This window comes from Hyla sarda, chromosome 1 (assembly GCF_029499605.1).
Source record: "Hyla sarda isolate aHylSar1 chromosome 1, aHylSar1.hap1, whole genome shotgun sequence".
Taxonomy (NCBI): domain Eukaryota; kingdom Metazoa; phylum Chordata; class Amphibia; order Anura; family Hylidae; genus Hyla; species Hyla sarda.
In genome coordinates, this window is record NC_079189.1 from 613,608,095 (window position 1) to 613,634,467 (window position 26,373).

The 26,373-nt window shown below is 42.3% G+C and overlaps 1 protein-coding gene across 1 annotated transcript in view; it reads right to left on the reverse strand.

Annotated features, from left to right (window-relative positions):
- The window catches only part of LOC130297668 (gastrula zinc finger protein XlCGF26.1-like), a 106,714-nt gene that overhangs the window by 9,636 nt on the left and 70,705 nt on the right, over positions 1–26,373 (reverse strand). The gene's annotated exons all lie outside the window — the stretch shown is intronic.

Sequence of the window (26,373 nt, forward strand, 5' to 3'; positions counted from 1 at the left end):
TCTTAGGTGTCAAATAGGACGATTGTGGCGTCTCCTTCTACTCGGGAACGACCTTCTGCACTAACCGAGGAGAATCGTGGACTTTCTAGTCTTCATATTTGTTCGTATAATTTTACTTTTACTTTACCTTTTCTTTTAAAATTTACAACCAGTGTAAATTAGGAGGAAGAGGAGAGGAATTGGGGATCATAGCGCACTATGACAGGGCCACAGCCATCGTAAGAAGGCTCGAGGAATAGAAAAAAATGTGTGCAGCATGTAAAAGATATGAGGAAAATGACGTCATTGTAATGACCTCCAGGGACCCAAAGGCATCGATCAGACAATGCAAAAAGATCAGCGTAAGAGCAAGCCTCCAGGAGACCATAAAGAAGCCAGAAGGAAGCGATCTGCTCGCAACCAGGATCGGAACACCAGGAGTAAATGCAGGGTCACCCAATGCAGGGACCATAGATGATCACATAGAAATCATAGAAGAGCCAATGAGGGCATTCAAACAGGCGGACGGGGTCGGACCAATAGTTGGGGGAGAATGTAGTCCAGGGAATCCCCCACTGCTCAATTGCCACTTAAGGCTTTAATAATGGCACCAATCACCACCCATTCTGAAGAGACACAAGAGACTGGAAAAAGGCCTGAGGGATCCTAATGTGACGGTACTGAGAGATCCAGAAAATGCTGGAGGACCGTCATTTTGTAAATCGCACATCTGTCACAGGAGATGGGGCAGGTGCCTTGTGACCAGGTCGCACAACGGGCCTGAATCCTTAACCCCTTAAAGGGGTAGTCCGGTGAAAACCTTTTTTCTTTTAAATCAACTGGTGGCAGAAAGTTAAACATATTTGTAAATTACTTCTATTAAAAAATCTTAATCCTTCCAGTACTTATTAGCTGCTGAATGTTACAGAGGAAATTCCTTTCTTTTTGGAACACTGATGACATCACGAGCAACCATGCATAGCAGATGTATGCTTAGGGCAGCATGGTGGCTCAGTGGTTAGCACTGCTGCCTTGCAGTGCTGGGGCCTTGGGTTCAAATCCCACTAAGTACAACAATAAATAAAGCATTATAATTATTATTATTATAATGACGTCAGCAAAGAGCACTGTGCTCGTGATGTCATCAGAGAGCATTCCAAAAAGAAAAGAATTTCCTCTGTAGTATTCAGCAGCTAATAAGTACAGAAAGGATTAAGATTTTTTAATAGAAGTAATTTACAAATCTGTTTAACTTTCTGGCACCAGTTGATTTAAAAGAGAAAAGGTTTTCACCGGAGTACCCCTTTAAGGACGCAGCCCATTTGGGCCGTAAGGACGCAGACAATTAAATTTTTTAGTTTTTTCCTCCTCGCCTTCAAAAAACCATAACTCTTTTATATTTTCATCCACAGACTAGTATGAGGGCTTGGTTTTTGCGCGACCAGTTGTCCGTTGTAATGACATCACTCACTTTACCATAAAATGTATGGCGCAACCAGAAAAATACTATTTGTGTGGGGAAATTAAAAAGAAAACCGCAACTTTGCTAATTTTGGAAGGTTTCGTTTTCACGCCGTACAATTTACGGTAAAAATGACGTGTTTTTTATTCTTAGGATTAAAATGATACCCGTGATAACATACCTTTATGTACAGTGACCCCTCAACCTACGATGGCCCCGACATACGATCATTTCAACATGCAATGGCCTCTCAGAGGCAGCATCAACATACGATGCTTTTTTATGTCGGGGCCATCGCATAAACGGCTATCCGGCAGCGCAAACTGCTTCAGCTGCCACCGGATAGCCGTTTACGGTGCCACATGAGCTCCGGTGATGTCTCTTACCTGTCCTCGGGGCTCCGGCGCGTCCTCTTCAGGATCCCCTGCATCGTTGGCGCTCTCCATCGTCGTCATCACGTCGCTGCGCACGCCTTCCAATCCAATCGGCGCGGCGTGCGTAGCGACGTGATGGCGGCGACGGAAAGCGCGGATGCCGGGGAAGCAGAGGCCTTGTCGGAGCGTCGGGGACACCTCGGGGACGCGGCGACAGCGATGGACAGGTGAGGGACAGGTGAGGATGGCGGCGTGGACAGGTGAGTACAACTTCCTCTAACAGTGGTTTACTACCTGCGGACCTCCAGATGTTGCAAAACTACAACACCCAGCATGCCCGGACAGCCAACGGCTGTCCGGGCATGCTGGGTGTTGTAGTTTTGCAACATCTGGAGGTCCGCAGGTTGTAGACCACTGTCCTATACTTTACATTGCACAGATCCCTCAACATACGATGGTTTCAACAAACGATGGTCCATTTGGAACGGATTACCATCGTATGTTGAGGGACCACTGTATTCTGATTTAATTGCTGTGCTGGCATTTTGAGGGAAAAAATTTGGCGTCCATTACAGTTTGGGCTCTCGGGCTCAAAAAGGTTCGTCACCACTGACCTAGACCTTAGCACACGGAGAGAAATAAAGAGACAGAATCCAGTTCAGGAATCCGTAATGGCTGCCCAGAAAACAAAGCGTCACTTCCATGAAGATCCAATGAACCTGATCAGTAGAGAAGAGCAGAACCGGAGGGTTGGAAGTTCTGTCTAGTGGATGAGGTTAATGGTCTTCACAGAATCATCCCGAGCCTCTATTCCAGGCATAAATACACCTGAAAAATGTACTAACCACATGAAGCTAATATATCAATTTATTCCAATTACATAAAAAACTACAAATACCAATTCACAAATACATAGTTCTCCAATGATCAACACCTGTATATCCCAACGTGTTTCCCCGTGTATCGTATAATATACAGCGGTTCATCAGGGGATCAAAAATACAGTATATAATAGGGATCGACCGATATCGGTTTTTTAGGGCCGATACCGATAATCGGTGGAGGTTGGGGCCGATAGCCAATAACTTATACCGATATTCCGGTATAAGTTATCAGCTATTTATCCCCCCGCGACACCGCTGCAGATCATTGATTTAAAGCGGGCGCTTTAAATCAATGCACTGCAGAGGCTTTTGCGGTGCCATAGGCCGCCGCCACCACCTGCTTCTCTCCCCCTACCTGTCAGGGGGGTCCGGCCCATCCATCCTTCCTGTAGTGTCCGGCGGCATTCCGGGTGGAGGGTGAACCGGTCCGGGCTGTCCTTCTTCTCCGGGGGTCCTCTTCTCCACTCCGGGCAGGCTCCGGCCTAGTACGCTGCATAGACGCCGCTACGCAGTGACGCCCCTGCGCAGCGACGCACCTGACGTCACGGCGTAGCGGCGTCTATGCAGCGTTACTAGGCCGGAGCCTGCCCGGAGTGGAGAAGAGGACCCCCGGAGAAGAAGGACAGCCCGGACCGGTTCACCCTCCACCCGGAATGCCGCCGGACACTACAGGAAGGATGGATGGATGGCCCAGACCACCCCCATTACGGGTAAGTTTAATTTTTTTTTATTGACTCGGAGGGTGGGGGAGGGGCCCGACCGGTATAGCGGTATGGGCAAAAAACCATACCGTGGGAGAAAAAAAACGGTATCCGGTTCATACTGGTATACCGCCCAGCACTACGGTGGGGGGTGCGACGAGGTGCGGTGGGTCGGGGAGGCGGTCGCGGTGCGGGGCATTATCGGCTTATCGGTAGGGTAATTGCCGATACCGATAATGCCCAAAATCGTGATTAGCGGCCGATAATATCGGCCATACTGATAATCGGTCGATCCCTACTGCCGGGTGAAGAGACAGTCTCCAGCAATGGATAAATCTTAGAAATATGGCTGCAATTATATTTCTCACAGGAATCATCACTCAGCTTTCCTACTAGGAAAGCTGAGTGATGATTCCTGTGAGAAATATAATTACAGCCATATTTTTTTCACCCAGCTTTCCTAGACGTCGGAACAGCACAGTTTGCCTAAATATGTGGTAACACATCCTACGAGTGATTCTAAGGTGATCAGAGTGAGTACTGATTCTGTATCCAGCTGGTATCTCCTTCTTTATGGTCACTGTACAGGGAGATACAGGTCTGTATACAGCGGTTTTATTCAGTAACAGTACAGTGCATTAGTCAGTCACTGTGTGATGTAAAGTGTGTTCCTGATGAGGCAGTATTATCTGGTCCTGGTATTGTTTATATTCTGGTATTATTGGTCTGTTTATAGTGGTTTTTACTCAGTATGGTGGTATTATCCAGTCTTTGTGTGCTGGTATAATTAGTTCCATGTATACTGATATTATTGTTAAAGGGGTATTCCAGGAAAAAAAACTTTATTTTATTTTTTTTCTATATCAACTGGTTCCAGAAATTTAAACAGATTTGTAAATTACTTCTATAAAAAAAAAAAAAAAATCTTAATCCTTCCAATAACTATCAGCTGCTGAAGTTGAGTTGTTCTTTTCTGTCTGGCAACAGTGCTCTCTGCTGACATCTCTGCTTGTCTTGGGAACTGCACAGAGTAGAAGAGGTTTGCTATGGGGATTTGCTTCTACCCTGGACAGTTCCCGAGACAGGTGTCATCAGAGAGCACTTAGACAAAAAAGAACAACTCAACTTAAGCAGCTCATAAGTACTGAAAGCATTAGGATTTTTTAATAGAAGTAATTTACAAATATGTTTACCTTTCTGGAGCCAGTTTATAAAGTTTTTTCCTGGATAACTCCTTTAACCCCTTAACGACCACGGACGTAAATGTACATCCTGGTTTGGCGGGACTTCCCTCACCAGGACGTACATTTACGGTGCTCGCTAATAGCAGCCGGGGACCTGCCGGTAATGGACGACATATGCGATCGCGCAGATGTCCACCATTAACCCCTCAGATGCAGTGATCAATACAGATCAGGGCATTTGCGGCAGTGCGGTACTTTGAATGGATGATCGGATCGCCCACGGCGCTGCCGCGGCGATCCGATCATCCAACACGGCGGATGGAAGTCCCCTCACCTTGCTCCGGCCGTCTCCCGGGGTCTTCTGCTCTGGTGTGAGATCGAGCAGACCAGAGCAGAAGATCACCGATAATACTGATCAGTGCTATGTCCTATACATAGCACTGAACAGTATTAGCAATCAAAGGATTACTATAGATAGTCCCCTATGGGGACAGAAAAAGTGTAAATAAAAGTTGAAAAATGTAAAAATAACAAGTAAAAAAAAAGTGAAAACCCCCTCCCCCAATAAAAATTGTCAATTTTCCCAGTTTACCCCCAAAAAGTGTAATTTTTTTAAAATAAACATATTTGGTATCGCCGCGTGTGTAAATGTCCGTACTATCAAAATATAATGTTAATTATCCCGTACAGTGAATGGCGTAAACGTAAAAAATTTAAAAAGTCCAAAAGTGCAGCTTTTTGTCACATTTTATAAAAAAAATAATAATAATTATATCCCCATAGGAACTGGACAGCTCCCGGGACGTGAGTCATCAGAAAGCAGTTAGACAGAAAACACCAACTCAACTTCAGAAGCTAATAACTATTGGAAGGATTAAGATTTTTTAATAGAAGTAATTTACAAATCTGTTTAACTTTCCGGAGCCAGTTGATATATATAAAAAACGTTTTTGCCTGGAACACCCCTTTAAATTTCCTCCCTAAAAATGTTTTTTTGGGTTCGCCGTACATTTTATGGTAAAATGAGAGTACAAAGTACAATTATTCACGCAAAAAAACAAGCCCTTATATGGGTCTGTACATGGAAATATAAAGGAGTTATGGATTTTAGAAGGCGAGGAGGAAAAAACAAAAACGCAAAAATAAAATTGGCCTGGTCCTTAAAGGTGAAAATTAGCTTGGTCCTTAAGGGGTTAATACTGGTCTCAGTATTCAGCCTTTGGTCAGTACTGGTATGGTGGTAATATGTATGGTGATTTTATTCCTCCTTGTATACTGGTATTAATGCTTAAAGTTGTCCTCTTCTATAAGACTTTTACTTATGGGACTTATTTTTCGCTCCGCGCTCTGTCGTTTTTACCGGTATCATCTTTGTTTTGATGGGACTTTTTGATCTCTTTTAATAAACTTTTATTTCTGGTATATAAATTTCTGGTATCACTGGGGCCTACACTAACCCCTCGTCCGGACAGATCCCTATCCCCTGAATTCACTGCTCCCTGAAGGTAGGTACCTGTGATGAGGAGCCTGTATTGTCATGCACAATTAAGTGGCTCCGCCCCTTTTTAGCCCCTCCTCTTTTATGGCTTTGTCTGTTGCAAAACCACACCCAATTACAATGCTATTTGTGGGGGTTCCTACACCCCTAGAGCCCCAGATCACCCCGGAAGCGGCGACCCCTACACAAAGTGAGGCCCGCCCCCTCCATATATCTCTATGGGAGAGACAAATAGCCAAACGGATCTCCCATAAAGATATACGGAGGGGGCATGGAAACCCCTGTGTAGAGGTCCTAATGCACCAATCGGGGAGAGCCGGGGCCCCGTACAAGAGATCACAGGGGCCCAGCGGATAAATTGTTCATCACAAGACTTCTACTATAAGGGGTTAATAATAATCATCCCCAATAATCCTGATCTGACACCGACCGTACACACCTACCTGTATCTGTAGAGGAGCCGTGTACAGGACCTGCGATGATGTCACCGTCATGTGATCAGTCACATGGAGGAGGAGGAGTCACATGATCAGGGGCTGCTGCTCTAGGCTCATCTGCTCAGTGTATGCAGGACTCTGCTGTGCTGGTTGTGATCGCTGCTGGATGAGCTGAAGTTATGTGTATGCAGCAGAGCTGTGTGTGTGTGATGTGCGTGGTGCAGAGCTGTGTATGTGTGTGTTATATATGTCTGCAGCAGAGCTGTGTGTAATGTGCATGTAGCTGAGCTGTATGTGTACACAGTAGAGCTGTATATGTGTAATGTACATGTAGCTGAGCTGTATGTGTACACAGTAGTGCTGTATATGTGTAATGTGCATGTAGCTGAGCTGTATGTGTACACAGTAGAGCTGTATATGTGTAATGTACATGTAGCTGAGCTGTATGTGTACACAGTAGAGCTGTATATGTGTAATGTACATGTAGCTGAGCTGTATGTGTACACAGTAGAGCTGTATATGTGTAATGTACATGTAGCTGAGCTGTATGTGTACACAGTAGAGCTGTATATGTGTAATGTACATGTAGCTGAGCTGTATGTGTACACAGTAGAGCTGTATATGTGTAATGTGCATGTAGCTGACCTGTATGTGTACACAGTAGAGCTGTATATGAGTAATGTACATGTAGCTGACCTGTATGTGTACACAGTAGAGCTGTATATGTGTAATGTACATGTAGCTGAGCTGTATGTGTACACAGTAGTGCTGTATATGTGTAATGTGCATGTAGCTGAGCTGTATGTGTACACAGTAGAGCTGTATATGTGTAATGTACATGTAGCTGAGCTGTATGTGTACACAGTAGAGCTGTATATGTGTAATGTACATGTAGCTGAGCTGTATGTGTACACAGTAGAGCTGTATATGTGTAATGTACATGTAGCTGAGCTGTATGTGTACACAGTAGAGCTGTATATGTGTAATGTACATGTAGCTGAGCTGTATGTGTACACAGTAGAGCTGTATATGTGTAATGTGCATGTAGCTGAGCTGTATGTGTACACAGTAGAGCTGTATATGTGTAATGTACATGAAGCTGAGCTGTATGTGTACACAGTAGAGCTGTATATGTGTAATGTACATGTAGCTGAGCTGTATGTGTACACAGTAGAGCTGTATATGTGTAATGTGCATGTAGGTGAGCTGTATGTGTACACAGTAGAGCTGTATATGTGTAATGTGCATGTAGCTGAGCTGTATGTGTACACAGTAGTGCTGTATATGTGTAATGTACATGTAGCTGAGCTGTATGTGTACACAGTAGAGCTGTATATGTGTAATGTGCATGTAGCTGAGCTGTATGTGTACACAGTAGCGCTGTAGATGTGTAATGTACATGTAGCTGAGCTGTATGTGTACACAGTAGAGCTGTAGATGTGTAATGTACATGTAGCTGAGCTGTATGTGTACACAGTAGAGCTGTATATGTGTAATGTACATGTAGCTGAGCTGTATGTGTACACAGTAGAGCTGTATATGTGTAATGTGCATGTAGCTGAGGTGTATGTGTACACAGTAGAGCTGTATATGTGTAATGTGCGTGTAGCTGAGCTGTATGTGTACACAGTAGAGCTGTATATGTGTAATGTACGTGTAGCTGAGCTGTATGTGTGCACAGTAGTGCTGTATATGTGTAATGTGCATGTAGCTGAGCTGTATGTGTACACAGTAGAGCTGTATATGTGTAATGTACATGTAGCTGAGCTGTATGTGTACACAGTAGAGCTGTATATGTGTAATGTACATGTAGCTGAGCTGTATGTGTACACAGTAGAGCTGTATATGTGTAATGTACATGTAGCTGAGCTGTATGTGTACACAGTAGAGCTGTATATGTGTAATGTACATGTAGCTGAGCTGTATGTGTACACAGTAGAGCTGTATATGTGTAATGTACATGTAGCTGAGCTGTATGTGTACACAGTAGAGCTGTATATGTGTAATGTACATGTAGCTGAGCTGTATGTGTACACAGTAGAGCTGTATATGTGTAATGTACATGTAGCTGAGCTGTATGTGTACACAGTAGAGCTGTATATGTGTACTTTACATGTAGCTGAGCTGTATGTGTACACAGTAGAGCTGTATATGTGTACTGTACATGTAGCTGAGCTGTATGTGTACACAGTAGAGCTGTATATGTGTAATGTACATGTAGCTGAGCTGTATGTGTACACAGTAGAGCTGTATATGTGTAATGTACATGAAGCTGAGCTGTATGTGTACACAGTAGAGCTGTATATGTGTAATGTACATGTAGCTGAGCTGTATGTGTACACAGCAGAGCTGTATATGTGTAATGTACATGTAGCTGAGCTGTATGTGTACACAGTAGAGCTGTATATGTGTAATGTGCATGTAGCTGAGCTGTATGTGTACACAGTAGAGCTGTATATGTGTAATGTACATGTAGCTGAGCTGTATGTGTACACAGAGCTGTATATGTGTAATGTACATGTAGCTGAGCTGTATGTGTACACAGTAGAGCTGTATATGTGTAATGTGCATATAGCTGAGCTGTATGTGTACACAGTAGAGCTGTATATGTGTAATGTACATGTAGCTGAGCTGTATGTGTACACAGTAGTGCTGTATGTGTGTAATGTACATGTAGCTGAGCTGTATGTGTACACAGTAGAGCTGTATATGTGTAATGTACATGCATCTGAGCTGTATGTGTACACAGTAGGGCTGTATATGTGTAATGTACATGTAGCTGAGCTGTATGTGTACACAGTAGAGCTGTGTGTAATGTGCATGTAGCTGAGCTGTATGTGTACACAGTAGAGCTGTATATGTGTAATGTACATGTAGCTGAGCTGTATGTGTACACAGAGCTGTATATGTGTAATGTGCATGTAGCTGAGCTGTATGTGTACACAGTAGAGCTGTATATGTGTAATGTGCATGTAGCTGAGTTGTATGTGTACACAGTAGAGCTGTATATGTGTAAAGTACATGTAGCTGAGCTGTATGTGTACACAGTAGAGCTGTATATGTGTAATGTGCATGTAGCTGAGCTGTATGTGTACACAGTAGAGCTGTATATGTGTAATGTGCATGTAGCTGAGCTGTATGTGTACACAGTAGGGCTGTATATGTGTAATGTACATGTAGCTGTGCTGTATGTGTACACAGTAGAGCTGTGTGTAATGTGCATGTAGCTGAGCTGTATGTGTACACAGTAGAGCTGTATATGTGTAATGTACATGTAGCTGAGCTGTATGTGTACACAGTAGAGCTGTATATGTGTAATGTACATGTAGCTGAGCTGTATGTGTACACAGAGCTGTATATGTGTAATGTGCATGTAGCTGAGCTGTATGTGTACACAGTAGAGCTGTATATGTGTAATGTGCATGTAGCTGAGTTGTATGTGTACACAGTAGAGCTGTATATGTGTAAAGTACATGTAGCTGAGCTGTATGTGTACACAGTAGAGCTGTATATGTGTAATGTGCATGTAGCTGAGCTGTATGTGTACACAGTAGAGCTGTATATGTGTAATGTGCATGTAGCTGAGCTGTATGTGTACACAGTAGAGCTGTATATGTGTAATGTGCATGTAGCTGAGCTGTATGTGTACACAGTAGAGCTGTATATGTGTAATGTACATGTAGCTGAGCTGTATGTGTACACAGTAGAGCTGTATATGTGTAATGTACATGTAGCTGAGCTGTATGTGTACACAGTAGAGCTGTATATGTGTAATGTGCATGTAGCTGAGCTGTATGTGTACACAATAGAGCTGTATATGTGTAATGTGCATGTAGCTGAGCTGTATGTGTACACAGTAAAGCTGTATATGTGTAATGTACATGTAGCTGAGCTGTATGTGTACACAGTAGAGCTGTATATGTGTAATGTACATGTAGCTGAGCTGTATGTGTACACAGTAGAGCTGTATATGTGTAATTTACATGTAGCTGAGCTGTATGTGTACACAGTTGAGCTGAATATGTGTAATGTGCATGTAGCTGAGCTGTATGTGTACACAGTAGAGCTGTATATGTGTAATGTGCATGTAGCTGAGCTGTATGTGTACACAGTAGAGCTGTATATGTGTAATGTACATGTAGCTGAGCTATATGTCTACACAGTAGAGCTGTATATGTGTAATGTACATGTAGCTGAGCTGTATGTCTACACAGTAGAGCTGTATATGTGTAATGTACATGTAGCTGAGCTGTATGTGTACACAGTAGAGCTTTATATGTGTAATGTGCATGTAGCTGAGCTGTATGTGTACACAGTAGTGCTGTATATGTGTAATGTACATGTAGCTGAGCTGTATGTGTACACAGTAGAGCTGTATATGTGTAATGTACATGTAGCTGAGCTGTATGTGTACACAGTAGAGCTGTATATGTGTAATGTGCATGTAGCTGAGCTGTATGTGTACACAGTAGTGCTGTATATGTGTAATGTACATGTAGCTGAGCTGTATTTGTACACAGTAGAGCTGTATATGTGTAATGTACATGTAGCTGAGCTGTATGTGTACACAGTAGAGCTGTATATGTATAATGTACATGTAGCTGAGCTGTATGTGTACATGGTAGAGCTGTATATGTGTAATGTACATGTAGTTGAGCTGTATGTGTACACAGTAGAGCTGTATATGTGTAATGTACATGTAGCTGAGCTGTATGTGTACACAGTAGAGCTGTATATGTGTAATGTACATGTAGCTGAGCTGTATGTGTACACAGTAGAGCTGTATATGTGTAATGTACATGTAGCTGAGCTGTATGTGTACACAGTAGAGCTGTATATGTGGAGCGGTTATTTAAAAAAAAAAAAAAAAAAAAAAAAAATGAAGCCATCTAGTCTGTTGATGACCAAGACCTGCTTTGCGAGAATAACATTTCCCACATTCTGAACATGAAAATGGCTTCTCTCCTGTGTGAGTTCTTTGATGTATAACAAGATGTGATTTCTGAATAAAACCTTTCCCACATTCTGAACGTGAAAATGATTTCCACTTTGTGTGACTTTTCTGATGTTGAACAAGACTTGATTTGTTAGGCTAGGTTCAGACTACGGAATCTCCGGGCAGAAAATTTCCGCCTGGAGATTCCAAGTGCCGCCGGCGATGACTGAATCAGTCGGCTCTAGGACCGCGCGGACACTGCAGTCTCCCATAGACTGTAATGTGTTCCGCGCTGATTTCCTCCTGAAGAAAGAGCAACCCCTTTCTTCAGGCGGAAATTTCCAAGCGGATTTTCAGTTCACAAATTCCGAAGTGTGAATTTGTGAACGGAAACCCATTCACTACACTATACATTTTAGCAAGTGGAATTTCCGCCTGCAATTTCAGAGAGGAATTGCAGGCGGAAATTCCGTAGTCTGAACCTAGCCTTAAAGGGGTATTCCAGGAAAAAACTTTTCTTTATATTTCAACTGGCTCCAGAAAGTTAAACAGATTTGTAAATTATTTCTATTAAAAAATCTTAATCCTTTCAGTACTTATGAGCTTCTGAAGTTAAGGTTGTTCTTTTCTGTCTAAGTGCTCTCTGATGACACGTGTCTTGGGAAACGCCCAGTTTAGAAGCAAATTCCCATAGCAAACCTCTTCTAAACTGGGCGGTTCCCGAGACACGTGTCATCAGAGATTACTTAGACAGAAAAGAACAACCTTAACTTCAGAAGCTCATAAGTACTGAAAGGATTAAGTTTTTTTAATAGAAGTAATTTACAAATCTGTTTAACTTTCTGGAGACAGTTGATATTTAAAAAAAAAGTTTTTTCGTGGATAATCCCTTTAACCCCTTAAGGACCAATGACGTACCGGTACGTCATTGGTCCTGCTCTTCTGATATAACGCGGGGTTACACAGTAACCCCGCGTCATATCATGGCGGGCCCGGCGTCATAGTGAAGCCGGGACCCGCCTCTAATAGCGCGCAGCGCCGATCGCGGCGCCGCGCGCTATTAACCCTTTAGCCGCGCGCTCAAAGCTGAGCCGCGCGGCTAAAAGTGAAAGTGAAAGTTCCCGGCTAGCTCAGTCGGGCTGTTCGGGATAGCCGCGGCTAATCGCGGCATCCCGAACAGCTGACAGGACAGCGGGAGGGCCCCTTCCTGCCTCCTCGCTGTCCGATCGCCGAATGACTGCTCAGTGCCTGAGATCCAGGCATGAGCAGTCATCCGGCAGAATCGTTGATCACTGGTTTCTTATGAGAAACCAGTGATCAACATAGAAGATCAGTGTGTGCAGTGTTATAGGTCCCTATGGGACCTATAACACTGCAAAAAAAAAGTGGAAAAAAAAAGTGAATAAAGGTCATTTAACTCCTCCCCTATTAAAAGTTTGAATCACCCCCCTTTTGCAATAAAAAAAAAAAACACAGTGTAAATAAAAATAAAAATAAACATATATGGTATCACCGCGTGCGGAAATGTCCGAATTATAAAAATATATCATTAATTAAACCGCTCGGTCAATGGCGTGCGCGCAAAAAAATTCCAAAGTCCAAAATAGTGCATTTTTGGTCACTTTTTATATCATTTAAAAATGAATAAAAAGTGATCAATAAGTCCTATCAATGCAAAAATGGTACCGTTAAAAACTTCAGATCACGGCGCAAAAAATGAGCCCTCATACCGCCCCATACACAGAAAAATAAAAAAGTTATAGGGGTCAGAAGATGACAATTTTAAACGTATTAATTTTCCTGCATGTAGTTGTGATTTTTTCCAGAAGTCCGACAAAATCAAACCTATATAAGTAGGGGATCATTTTAATCGTATGGACCTACAGAATACATATCAGGTGTCATTTTTACCGAAAAATGTACTACGTAGAAACGGAAGCCCCCAAAAGTTACAAAACAGCGGTTTTTTTTTCAATTTTGTCGCACAATGATTTTTTTTCCCGCTTCACCATAGATTTTTGGGCAAAATGACTGACGTCATTACAAAGTAGAATTGGTGTCGCAAAAAATAAGCCATCATATGGATTTTTAGGTGTAAATTTGAAAGAGTTATGATTTTTTAAAGGCAAGGAGCAAAAAACGAAAATGCAAAAACGGAAAAACCTCCGGTCCTTAAGGGGTTAATGAAACATTTCCCACATTCTGAACATGAAAATAGCCTCTTTCCTGTGTGAGTTCTTTGTTGTGTTACAACTCTTGATTTGTCAGTGAATGATTTTCTACATTCTGAGCATGAACATTTCTCCTGTGTGTGAGTTCTCTGAATTTTTTCAAGATCTGATTCCCGAGTAAAATATCTTGGCTTTTCGATCTCCCCTACCCTTTGACCAGTTACAATCTCTTTGGGACCTCCCCTCGACTGAGCGTTTTCGTTTTTATGTCCTCCACGCTGGGCTCTCTGGTGGTGTCTCTGCCAACTGGCTTTGAGAGGTTGTGTCGTGGTGGACCTCAGGCGAGGGGTCTTTTCTCCGATATTTACTCTTTGCTCCTCCAACCTCTCGGGGGGGAGTCCAGACATCGCACCGATATAAGGAAGTGCTTAATACCACTATAACCCTTCCTCAATGGAAAATAATATGGGAAGGGGCCTCCACAGCGTCTATATGTAACACCTATAAGGAGACTCAGTACAAGCTGCTTATGGGTTGGTATCACACCCCGGAGCTATTGAATAGGTTGAATCCCGATACCCCCCCCCCCCACCCCCAATGCTGGCATTGTGGGGTCGGCCTGGGTACACTGTTTCATGTCTTCTGGTCCTGCCCTCGTATCATAGGGTACTGGGAGACTGTGCGTGGATTACTGACTGATGTTCTTGGAGTGTCGGTCCCTCTTGACCCCCTGCTCTCCCACCCTGCTCTCACTAAGAAGCTGTTTAAACTGGCTATGCATGTATTCTTAGCAGCGAAGACTCTTATTGCTAAGTGTTGGAAGATAACTCTTCCTCCCTCGGAATCTGACCTACTGTCCCGTATACGGGAAATACGCTCTCTAGAATGTCTCACAGCTAGAGATGAGCGAACTTACAGTAAATTCGATTCGTCACGAACTTCTCGGCTCGGCAGTTGATTCCTTATCCTGCATAAATTAGTTCAGCTTTCCGGTGCTCCGGTGGGCTGGAAAAGGTGTATGCAGTCCTAGAAGACTCTTTCCTAGGACTGTATCCACCTTTTCCAGCCCACCGGAGCACCGGAAAGCTGAACTAATTTATGCAGGAAAAGTCATCAACTGCCGAGCCGAGAAGTTCGTGACGAATCGAATTTACTGTAAGTTCGCTCATCTCTACTCTCAGCCTCTTTGAACAATTCTATTCCTGCCTTCCTTTCCGTTTGGGAACCGTGGGACCGTTTCTCTGATCTTTTCCCCCTTTCCCCTATATTACTTCCCTTCCCCCCTCCCCTTTTTGTTTGTGTTTTGTTGTCCTGTCTCTTGTGTTTCCTCCCTCTCTTCTGCGTGTTGAGCACATGATTGTTTATACGGATTTGCTTCCGTCTGATGGTTATTTTGAGGTTGGGGCTGTCTATTGTGATGATACGATATTTCTACATCCCCTGATCTCTATATGGGCCTGCATTTTGCTCCTGACATGACATGACTATACAGGTTGTGCTTTTGTTTGGTATTGATATGCTCTTGTTTCTTTCTTTTGTGAAAAACTTAATAAAAATGACAATTAAAAAAAGAAAAAGAAAATGGCTTTTCTCCTGTGTGAGTTTTTAGAAGTTCAACAACATCTGATTTTCGAATTAAACATTTCCCACATTCTGGGCATAGTAATATCTTTCTTCCTGTGTGAATTCTCTGATGCTGAACAAGATTTGATTCCCAAGTAAAACATATCCCACATTCTGAACATGGAAATGGCTTTTCACCTGTGATAGTTTTCTGATATTTAACACTTTTATTTTGCTGAACATCCTGTGATGACTGAGAAGACAGGACCTGTATATAAGGATGAGATGACAGATCTTGGCTGTGAAGGGCTGAGGGTGTATCTGGGATAATGGAATGTGCTTTATACAAAAAGTATTTAGTCAGCCACCAATTGTGCACGTTCTCCCACTTATAAAGATGAGGGGCTGTAATTTTCATCATAGGTTATAACCTCAACTATGCGAGACAGAATGAGGGAAAAATGCATAAAATCACATTCTGTCATTTTTTAAAGAATTTATTTGCAAATTATGGTGGAAAATAAGTATTTGGTCAATAACAAAAGTTCATCTCAATACTTTGTTATATCCCCTTTGTTGGCAATGACAGAGGTCACATGTTTTCTGTAAGTCTTCACAAGGTTTTCACACACTGTTGCTGGTATTTTGGCCCATTCCTCCATGCAGATCTCCTCTAGGGCAGTGATGTTTTGGGGCTGTCACTGGGCAACACGGACTTTCAACTCCCTCCAAAGGTTTTCTATGGGGATGAGATCTGGAGACTGGTTAGGCCACTCCAGGACCTTGAAATGCTTCTTATGAAGCCACTCCTTCGTTGCCTGGGCTGTGTGTTTGGGATCATTGCCATGCTGAAAGACCCAGCCATGTTTCATCTTCAATGCCCTTGCTGATGGAATGAGGTTTTCACTCAAAATCTCCCGCTACATGACCCCATTCATTATTTCCCTTACACCTGGCGAGGGGCGGAGCTTCTTCTCTAGGCATACTGAGCGCATGCGCCATCCCTGCGTGTTTTGCCCAAGCTTTCTTCACTGTGTTTTAGTGTTCACATCTGCGTTCACAGATGTGGCGACGCTATAATTTGGATCTGGTGTTTTGCTTAATTTTTTTTTTTTATTTGCAATAATTAGCACAATTTGGAGCATCTGCTTTATAAATGATCTTGTTTTCATAATAATGTTTGCTTTGGCCAATCTGATCACGGTGTATATGTGGTTTGTGGCTTTCTTGCGGTCAACTTTCCTGCTATTCATTTTACTTTGCCTAATTTTTTTTTTTTTTTTTTTTGCTGTATGCTCCACAGGAAGTTCTTCTCTTTTTGAATTTCTTTTCTGTCTGACCACAGTGCTCTCTGCTGACACCTCTGTCCATTTTTAGGAACTGTCCAGAGTAGGAGCAAATTCCCATAGCAAACCTATTTTGCTCCTGACAGTTCCTAAAATGGACAGAGGTGTCAGCAGAGAGCACTGTGGTCAGACAAAGGAAATTCAAAAAGAAAAGAACTTCCTCTGGAACATACAGCAGCTGATAAGTACTGGAAAGGTCAAGATTTTTTTTAAATAAAAGTAATTTACAAATCTGTTTAACTTTCTGGCACCAGTTGATTAAAATGTTTTTTTTTTCCCCAGGGGAGTACCCCTTTAATGTTGGTTGTAGGTGGTGATATCAAGGTATCAATGTACAGTGGGAAGTTAATAGATGTGCCATGTTACTAGATGGGTTGTCGAGTTGTGGGGATGGGTGAAAGAGAGAGAAAAGGGCACGGAGGGGAAGAAAGAGTGATGGAGATAGGGAGCAGACAGGGTACAATACAGGTGATTTAAAAAAAAAAAATTTTTTTTTTTTTTTGAAAAAAGAGAAGGTGAAGAGCAAGCGGGGGGGGGGGGGGGGGGGGAGATATAAGATTGCTGAAGCTGCCTAAAATGCCATGTTGTAAAATAATGATATAATAAAGTGAAGATATATATATATATATATATATATATATATATATATATATATATATTATTATTTTTTTTTTTTTTTTGCACAATTTTTTTGCTTCAAGGCATTTTATGTACATTTTTCTAAAATCATCACCAAACCCTTCTTTACCCCTATGTACATCACTTTCTTCCCCTCCTTGCCCTTTCCCCCCATGCCCACTCCTGCACAACCCATATAGTTAATAGTCACATTGGCCACTAAGGTCATGCTAATTTGCATAATTAAAGTAGCTACTCCGGTGGAAAACATTTTTTTTTTTTTTTAAATCAACTGCTGCCAGAAAGTTAAACAGATTTGTAAATGACTTCTATAAAAAATTCTTTACCCTTCCAGTACTTTTTAGCAGCTGTATGCTACAAAGGAAATTCTTTTATTTTTTGAATTTCTTTTTTGTCTTGTCCACAGTGCTCTCTGCTGACACCTCTGTCCGTGTCAGGAACTGTCCAGAGCAGGAGAAAATCCCCATAGCAAACCTATGCTGTTTCGGACAGTTCCTGACACGGACAGAGGTGTCAGCAGAGAGCACCGTGCACAAGACAAAAAAAGAAATTCAAAAAGAAAAGAATTTCCTCTGTAACATACAGCTGCTAAAAAGTACTGGAAGGGTAAAGAATTATTTATTTATATTATATATTATATTATATATTAATTTATAGGTCCCAACAATCTTGTGGTAAAGCCAGGTGCCAGATCTGATGGGGGGGGGGGGGGGCGAGTAGTGACTATGAACCAAAATGTCCCCAAGGTTTCTTGCCCTCCTGTAGGTGACAATGGCCCTGTCCTCAATAAACTGCCCTACTAAAGAATCGGATTTGAGTATGGGCAAATATTTGGAGATAACTTGACTGTGGGTTGGGTGGTTGGTCTAAGTGGAATGTTCCCTTGGTTGGAGTAAATGTGTTCTACCCATCTGTTTTGCACTTTTAAAGGGGTACTCCGGTGAAAACCTTTTTTCTTTTAAATCAACTGGTGGCAGAAAGTTAAACATATTTGTAAATTACTTCTATTAAAAAAATCTTAATCCTTCCAGTACTTATTAGCTGCTGAATGCTACAGAGGAAATTCCTTTCTTTTTGGAACACTGATGACATCACGAGCACAGTGCTCTCTGCTGACATCTCTGTCCATTTTATCAACCATGTATAGCAGATGTATGCTAAGGGCAGTATGGTGGCTCAGTGGCTAGCGCTGCTGCCTTGCAGTGCTGGGGACTTGGGTTCAAATCCCACTAAGGACAACAATAAACAAAGCGTTATAATTATTATAATAACGTCAGCAGAGAGAACTGTGCTCGTGATGTCATCAGAGAGCATTCCAAAAAGAAAAGAATTAGCATTCAGCAGCTAATAAGTACAGGAAGGATTAAGATTTTTTAAATAGAAGTAATTTACAAATATGTTTAACTTTCTGCCACCAGTTGATTTAAAAGAAAAAAGGTTTTCACCGGAGTACCCCTTTAAATGCATCCCTGAGAAATTTGTCAGGGTATCCTCATATCCTGAGCTTCCTTTAAAGGAGTAGTCCAGTGGTGAAAAACTTATCCCCTATCTTAAGGATAGGGGATAAGTTTGAGATCGCGGGGGGGGGGGGGGGGGGGGATCTCTGCGTACGGGGGCCAGGCTCTCCGGCCAGATAGCGGGCGTCAACCTCCGCACGAAGCGGCGGCTGACACGCCCCCTCAATACATCTTTACCCTTCCAGTACTTTTTAGCAGCTGTATGCTACAGAGGAAATTCTTTTCTTTTTGAATTTCTTTTTTGTCTTGTCCACAGTGCTCTCTGCTGACACCTCTGCCCGTGTCAGGAACTGTCCAGAGCAGCATAGGTTCGCAATGGGGATTTTCTCTTGCTCTGGACAGTTCCTGATACGGGCATCAGGTGTCAGCAGAGAGCACTGTGGACAAGACAAAAAAGAAGTTCAAAAAGAAAATAAAGTACTAAAAAGTACTGGAAGGGTAAAGATTTTAATAGAAGTCATTTGCAAATCTGTTTAACTTTCTGGCACCAGTTGATTTAAAATGTCTTCCATCGGAGTACCCCAGGAAAAAACTTTTTATTATATATATATATATATATATATATATATATATATATATATATATATCAACTGGCTCCAGAAAGTTAAACAGATTTGTAAATGACTTCTATTAAAAAATCTTAATTCTTTCAGTACTTATGAGCTGCTGAAGTTGAGTTGTTCTTTTCTGTCTAAGTGCTCTCTGATGACACGTGTCTCGGGAACTGTCCAGAGTAGAAGCAATTCCCCATAGCAAACCTATTCTACTCTGTACAGTTCCTGAGACAGACAGAGATGTCAGCAGAGAGCATTGTTGCCAGACAGAAAAGAACAACTCAACTTCAGCAGCTGATAATTATTGAAAGGACTAAGATTTTTTAATAGAAGTAATTTACAAATCTGTTTAAGTTTCTGGAGCCAGTTGATATAAAAAAAAAAGTTTTTTCCTGGAATACCCCTTTAATGCCGGACATCAGCGCGATCGCTGATGTCCGCCATTCCCAGCGGGTCCCTGGCTGCTGAAAGCGGACAAATTTCGGTGCATACCTAGTAACCATATTGCTAGCTGACAAACCTCAACCAGAAAAATGCAAGTCGTAGAGAGATTGTTCTGGCAGCTAATACCAGTCTGCAAATACTTGATAAATGCTTTAGAACAAACCTGTCCCATTGGTGTGAATGTTGCTCGTGAAATACAGTGACCCCCCCGACCTACGATGGTCCCGACATACGATCATTTCAACATACGATGGCCTCTCAGAGGCAGCATCAACATACAATGCTTTTGTATGTCGGGGCCATCGCATAAACGGCTATCTGGCAGCGCAGACTGCTTCAGCTGCCACCGGATAGCCGATTACGGTGCCCCTTGTGCTCCGGTGATGTCTCTTACCTGTCCTCGGGGCTCCGGAGCGTCCTCTTCGGGATCCCCTGCATGGCCGGCGCTCTCCATCGTCGTCTTCACGTCGCCGCGCACGCCGTCCAACATCCAATAGGAGTGTCGTGCGTAGTGACGTGATGACGGCGACGGAGAGTAAGGATCCGAGGGAAGAGCAGAGACATCCAGAGCATTGGGGACACCCTGGGGAACGCGGCGACATCGATGGAGGGCAACATCCAGGGCAGCGGTGACAAGTGGTGAGGGGTCCGGAGCGGCGGGGACAGGTGAGTACATCTTCCTATACTTTACATTGCACGGATCCCTCAACATACGATGGTTTCAACAGACGATGGTCCATTTGTAAAGGATTACCATTGTATGTTGAGGGACCACTGTAATGCATCACTGAGTCTGATTTGATGTGGTGGTTGTTTTGGCACCAATTGTAGATTGATATATGGACACAATAATTACTTGGTGTTTTACTATTTTACATCTCTACTATGCCCTCGTGTTTGGTCAGAGGCTGTATGTACATTTTCATGGGGAAGAAAAGATGAATCGGATCCGAATTTGTCTGCAACAGACGGGTCAGTTTGAGCTTTATTCATCATTTCAAGGTATTGAAAAAGCTTTATTGATCATTCAGTCGTCATTACAAGTCATGAAATAAATTACAATCACACAAAGCATGACAGTACAATATACAGCACAGGTTCCCTAAGCTATACGCCGTACCACATGCTGCGCTAACATTCCGCTCCATCACTCAATATCAAAGAAACAATGTCGAAAAACAACAAACATATTACAGTCTGTGATCGGGGAGGGGTGTGGGATCAATGGGGGTAGGGCGGATCACAGGGTCAAACTACTGGGCAAACTTATGGGGAGGTAGGGGAAGCAGAGGGGCGTTAAAGGGGTACTCCCATGGAAACCTTTATTTTTTATTTATTTTTTAATCAACTGGTGCCAGAAAGTTAAACAGATTTGTAAATCACTTCTATTAAAAAAATCTTTCTCCTTCCAGTACTTTTTAGGGGCTGTATACTACAGAGAAATCCGAAAAAGAAATGCATTTCCTGTGATGTCTTGACCACAGTGCTCTCTACTGACATCTCTGTCCATTTTAGGAACTGTCCAGAGCAGCAAATGTTTGCTATGGGGATTTTCTCCTACTCTGGGCAGTTCCTAAAATGGACAGCAGAGGTCAGCAGAGAGCACTGTGGTCATGACATCAGAGGAAATGCATTTCTTTTTTGGATTTCTCTTTAGTATACAGCCCCTGAAAAGTACTGGAAGGATTACGATTTTTTAATAGAAGTGATTTACAAATCTGTTTAACTTTCTGGCACCAGTTGATTTAAAAATAAAAGTTTTCCATGGGAGTACCCCTTTAATCCTCTGTTTGAGCAAAATCTAGAAGAAATGGTGCAGAAAGTATCAAATGGAAAAGTAAATGATCACTATAGGTTATGTTCAAGACATTTCACACGATTCATATACATATTATGGCGAAAGACGTAAGCTTCGAAGGGATGCCAACTCTTTTTCCAAGCATAACTAACACTTCTGGAAACACTACCCAACAAATGTTGGCTACACAGAATTTGGTACCCACCATTGTGATTGTGTCAAGTAATGAGTAATGGCCAGGCCAGTAAATACCACAACTACCACTGTGGACACCTTTACTAGAGCTGTGTGTGTGGTGCAAGTGTAAGCACCAATCAATAGGCTTCAGAAAGTTAAACAGATTTGTAAATTACTTCTATTAAAAAATCTTAATCCTTTCAGTACTTATGAGCTTCTGAAGTTAAGGTTGTTCTTTTCTGTCTAAGTGCTCTCTGATGACACCTGTCTTGGGAAACGCCCAGTTTAGAAGGTGTTTGCTATGGGGATTTGCTTCTAAACTGGGCGTTTCCCGAGAGAGGTGTCATCAGAGAGCACTTAGACAGAAAACAACAACCTTAACTTCAGAAGCTCATAAGTACTGAAAGGATTAAGATTTTTTAATAGAAGTAATTTACAAATCTGTTTAACTTTCTGGAGCCAGTTGATATATATATAAAAAAAAGTTTTTTCCTGGAATACCCCTTTAAAGACCACTAAAAACCGGACCACATATGAAAATAGGTAATCTTTATTATGAAAATGATACAAAAAATAGGTTAAAGGGGTACTCCGGCGCTAAGACATCTTATCCTCTATCCAAAGGATAGGGGATAAGATGCATAATCGCGGGGGTCCCGCCGCTGGGGACCCCCTTGATCTTGCATGCAGCACCCAGTTAGAATCAGTCCCTGGAGCACGATCCCTATTTTGTATAGCTGCCCATGACTTCTTATTAGTGCTACGTAGCCATCATCATATTTGACTCTGTACCCCTCCTTTCTCTAGTCCCCACCTTTTTCTGTGTCCATGCCTCTTGCTTTTAACCTATTTTTTGTATCATTTTCATAATAAAGATGACCTATTTTTATATATGGTCTGTTTTTCACTGGTCTTTAAGGTTGATAGGTTATTTAATTCAGTGGTTTTAACCCCTTAAGGACCGTTTTTTTTTTTTTCCGTTTCTGCATTTTCGTTTTTTGCTCCTTGCCTTTAAAAAATCGTAACTCTTTCAATTTTGCACCTAAAATCCATTTTATGGCTTATTTTTTGCGCCACCAATTCTACTTTGTAATGACATCAGTCATTTTGCTCAAAAATCTACAGTGAAACGGAAAAAAAAATAATTGTGCGACAAAATTGAAAAAAAAAACGCAGTTTTGTAACTTTTGGGGGCTTCCGTTTCTACGTAGTACATTTTTCGGTAAAAATGACACCTTCTCTTTATTCTGTAGGTCCATACGATTATAATGGTACCCTACTTATATAGGTTTGATTTTGTCGCACTTCTGGAAAAAATCATAACTACATGCAGGAAAATGTATATGTTTGAAAATGTCATCTTCTGACCCCTATAACTTTTTTATTTTTCCGTGTATGGGGCCGTATGAGGGCTCATTTTTTACTGTGTAACCCCGCGTTATATCAGGAGAGCAGGACCAAGGACGTACCGGTACGTCCTTGGTCCTTAAAGGGGTATTCCAGGCAAAACCTTTTTTTTTTTCATATATCAACTGGCTCTGGAAAGTTAAACAGATTTGTAAATTACTTCTATTAAAAAATCTTAATCCTTCCAATAGTTATTAGCTTCTGAAGTTGAGTTGCTGTTTTCTATCTAACTGCTCTCTGATGACTCATGTCCCGGGAGCTGTCCAGCTCCTATGGGGATATTTTCCCATCATGCACAGCTCCCGGGACGTGACATCATCATTGAGCAGTTAGACAGAAAACTTCAGAAGCTAATAACTATTGGAAGGATTAAGATTTTTTTATCGAAGTAATTTACAAATCTGTTTAACTTTCCGGAGCCAGTTGATATATAAAAAAAAGTTTTTGCCTGGAATACCCCTTTAAGCACCACAGGACCACATCATTCAGTTTCCATTGGATGTATCCCTTCTTTATGTTGGTGTGTGTGGTACCTACCAAATTCCGCAACACTTGGAATCTGGGGCTATTCCTGAAAGTACGCTTGAGCACCACATGCCACCAATGTCGAGCACAATGGATCCCTCATCCGCTTCGGATGTATTTTTCACAGATTGGCAGTTTGTTCGCAGTTCTCTTGTTGCATTTCCAGAGTCACGTGAGACATCACTGTCTTCTCAGGCTTTGGGCAATGTAGTCCTGGATGGACCCTCAGTCTGCCATGTCCGCTTTTGGAGCGGGATTTTGCCACAAACACATTATACTGGACGGGGCCAAAAAATTAAAGAGAACCTGTCATCAAACTGTATTTTCTAAACTAAGGGCGCTTTCACACTAGTGTACGGTTGCTGGATCCGGTTGGGAGGGGCAAAAACCGGCCGCTCCCGTATCCCAGCCAGATCCGGCCCGAACCCCATTCATTTCAATGAGCCGACCGGAGTCAAATGCTGACTCCGGTTGTCTCATTTTTCCCCGAATACGGTTTTCTGATTGGACCTAGAATCGTGGTATACCATGGTTTTAGGTCCGTTCTAGAGATGAGCGAACTTACAGTAAATTCGATCCGTCACGATCTTCTCGGCTCGGCAGTTGATGACTTATCCTGCATAAATGAGTTCAGCTTTCCGGTGCTCCGGTGGGCTGGAAAAGGTGGATACAGTCCTAGGAAAGAGTCTCCTAGGACTGTATCCACCTTTTCCAGCTCACCGGAGCACCTGAAAGCTGAACTAATTTATGCAGGAAAAGTCAGCAACTGCCGAGCCGAGAAGTTCGTGATGAATCGAATTTACTGTAAGTTCGCTCATCTCTAGTCCAGTCAGAAAACTGTATACGGGGCAAAAATGAGACAACCGGAGTCACCGTTTGACTCCGGTCGGCTCATTGAAATGAATGGGGTTCCGGCTGGATCTGGCTGGGATACGGGAGCGGACGGTCATCGGATCAAGCAACCGTACACTACAATCATAGTGTGAAAGCACCCTAACTCAGATTATATTCCCTAACTACTCCTAACACCCCTCCTGGCCTTAAAGGGGTACTCCGGTGAAAACCTTTTTTCTTTTAAATCAACTGGTGGCAGAAAGTTAAACATATTTGCAAATTACTTCTATTAAAAAATCTTAATCCTTCCAGTACTTATTAGCTGCTGAATGCTACAGAGGAAATTCCTTTATTTTTGGAACACTGATGACATCACGAGCACAGTGCTCTCTGCTAACACCTCTGTCCATTTTAGCAAACCATTCATAGCAGATGTATGCTAAGGGCAGCATGGTGGCTCAGTGGTTAGCACTGCTGCCTTGCAGTGCAGGGGACTTGGGTTCAAATCCCACTAAGGACAACAATAAATAAAGACTTATTATTATTATTATTATAACGTCAGCAGAGAGAACTGTGCTCGTGATGTCATCAGAGAGCATTCCAAAAAGAAAAGAATTTCCTCTGTAGTATTCAGCAGCTAATAAGTACAGGAAGGATTAAGATTTTTTAATGGAAGTAATTTACAAATATGTTTAACATTCTGCCACCGGTTGATTTAAAAGAAAAAAGGTTTTCACCGGAGTACCCCTTTAACCCCTTAAGGACACATGACGTACTGGAACGTCATGTGTCCACTCCCGATCTATAACGCGGGGCCACGGCGTGGCCCCGCGTCATAGCGGTTCGGGCCCGGCCTCTAACAACGGCCGGGACCCGTGGCTAATAGCGCGCGGCATTGATCGCTGTGCCGCGCGCTATTAACCCTTTAGACGCGGCGTTCAAAGTTGAACGCCGCGTCTAAAGTGAAACCGAAAGCATGCCGGCTAGCTCAGTGGGCTGTTCGGGATAGCCGCGGTGAAATCGCGGCATCCCGAACAGCTGACAGGACAGCGGGAGGGCCCCTACCTGCCTCCTCGCTGTCCGATCGCCGAATGACTGCTCAGTGCTCAGAGATCCAGGCATGAGCAGTCATGCGGCAGAATCATCGATCACTGGTTTCTTATGAGAAACCAGTGATCAATGTAAAAGATCAGTGTGTGCAGTGTTATAGGTCCCTATGGGACCTATAACACTGCAAAAAAAAAGTGCAAAAAAAAAGTGAATAAACATCATTTAACCCCTTCCCTATTAAAAGTTTGAATCACCCCCCTTTTCCCATAAAAGAAAAAACACAGTGTAAATAAAAATAAAAATAAACATAAATGGTATCGCCGCGTGCGGAAATGTCCGAATTATAAAAATATATCGTTAATTAAACCGCACGGTCAATGGCGTGCGCGCAAAAAAATTCCAAAGTCCAAAATAGTGCATTTTTGGTCACTTTTTATATCATGAAAAAATGAATAAAAAGCGATCAATAAGTCCTATCAATGCAAAAATGGTACCGTTAAAAACTTCAGATCACGGCGCAAAAAATGAGCCCTCATACCGCCCCATACACGGAAAAATAAAAAAGTTATAGGGGTCAGAAGATGACAATTTTAAACGTATTAATTTTCCTGCATGTAGTTATGATTTTTTCCAGAAGTCCGACAAAATCAAACCTATATAAGTAGGGGATCATTTTAATTGTATGGACCTACAGAATAAATATCAGGTGTCATTTTTACCGAAAAATGTACTACGTAGAAACGTAAGCCCCCAAAAGTTACAAAACAGCGTTTTTTTTAAAATTTTGTCGCACAATGATTTTTTTTCCCGCTTCACCGTAGATTTTTGGGCAAAATGACTGACGTCATTACAAAGTAGAATTGGTGGCGCAAAAAATAAGCCATCATATGGAT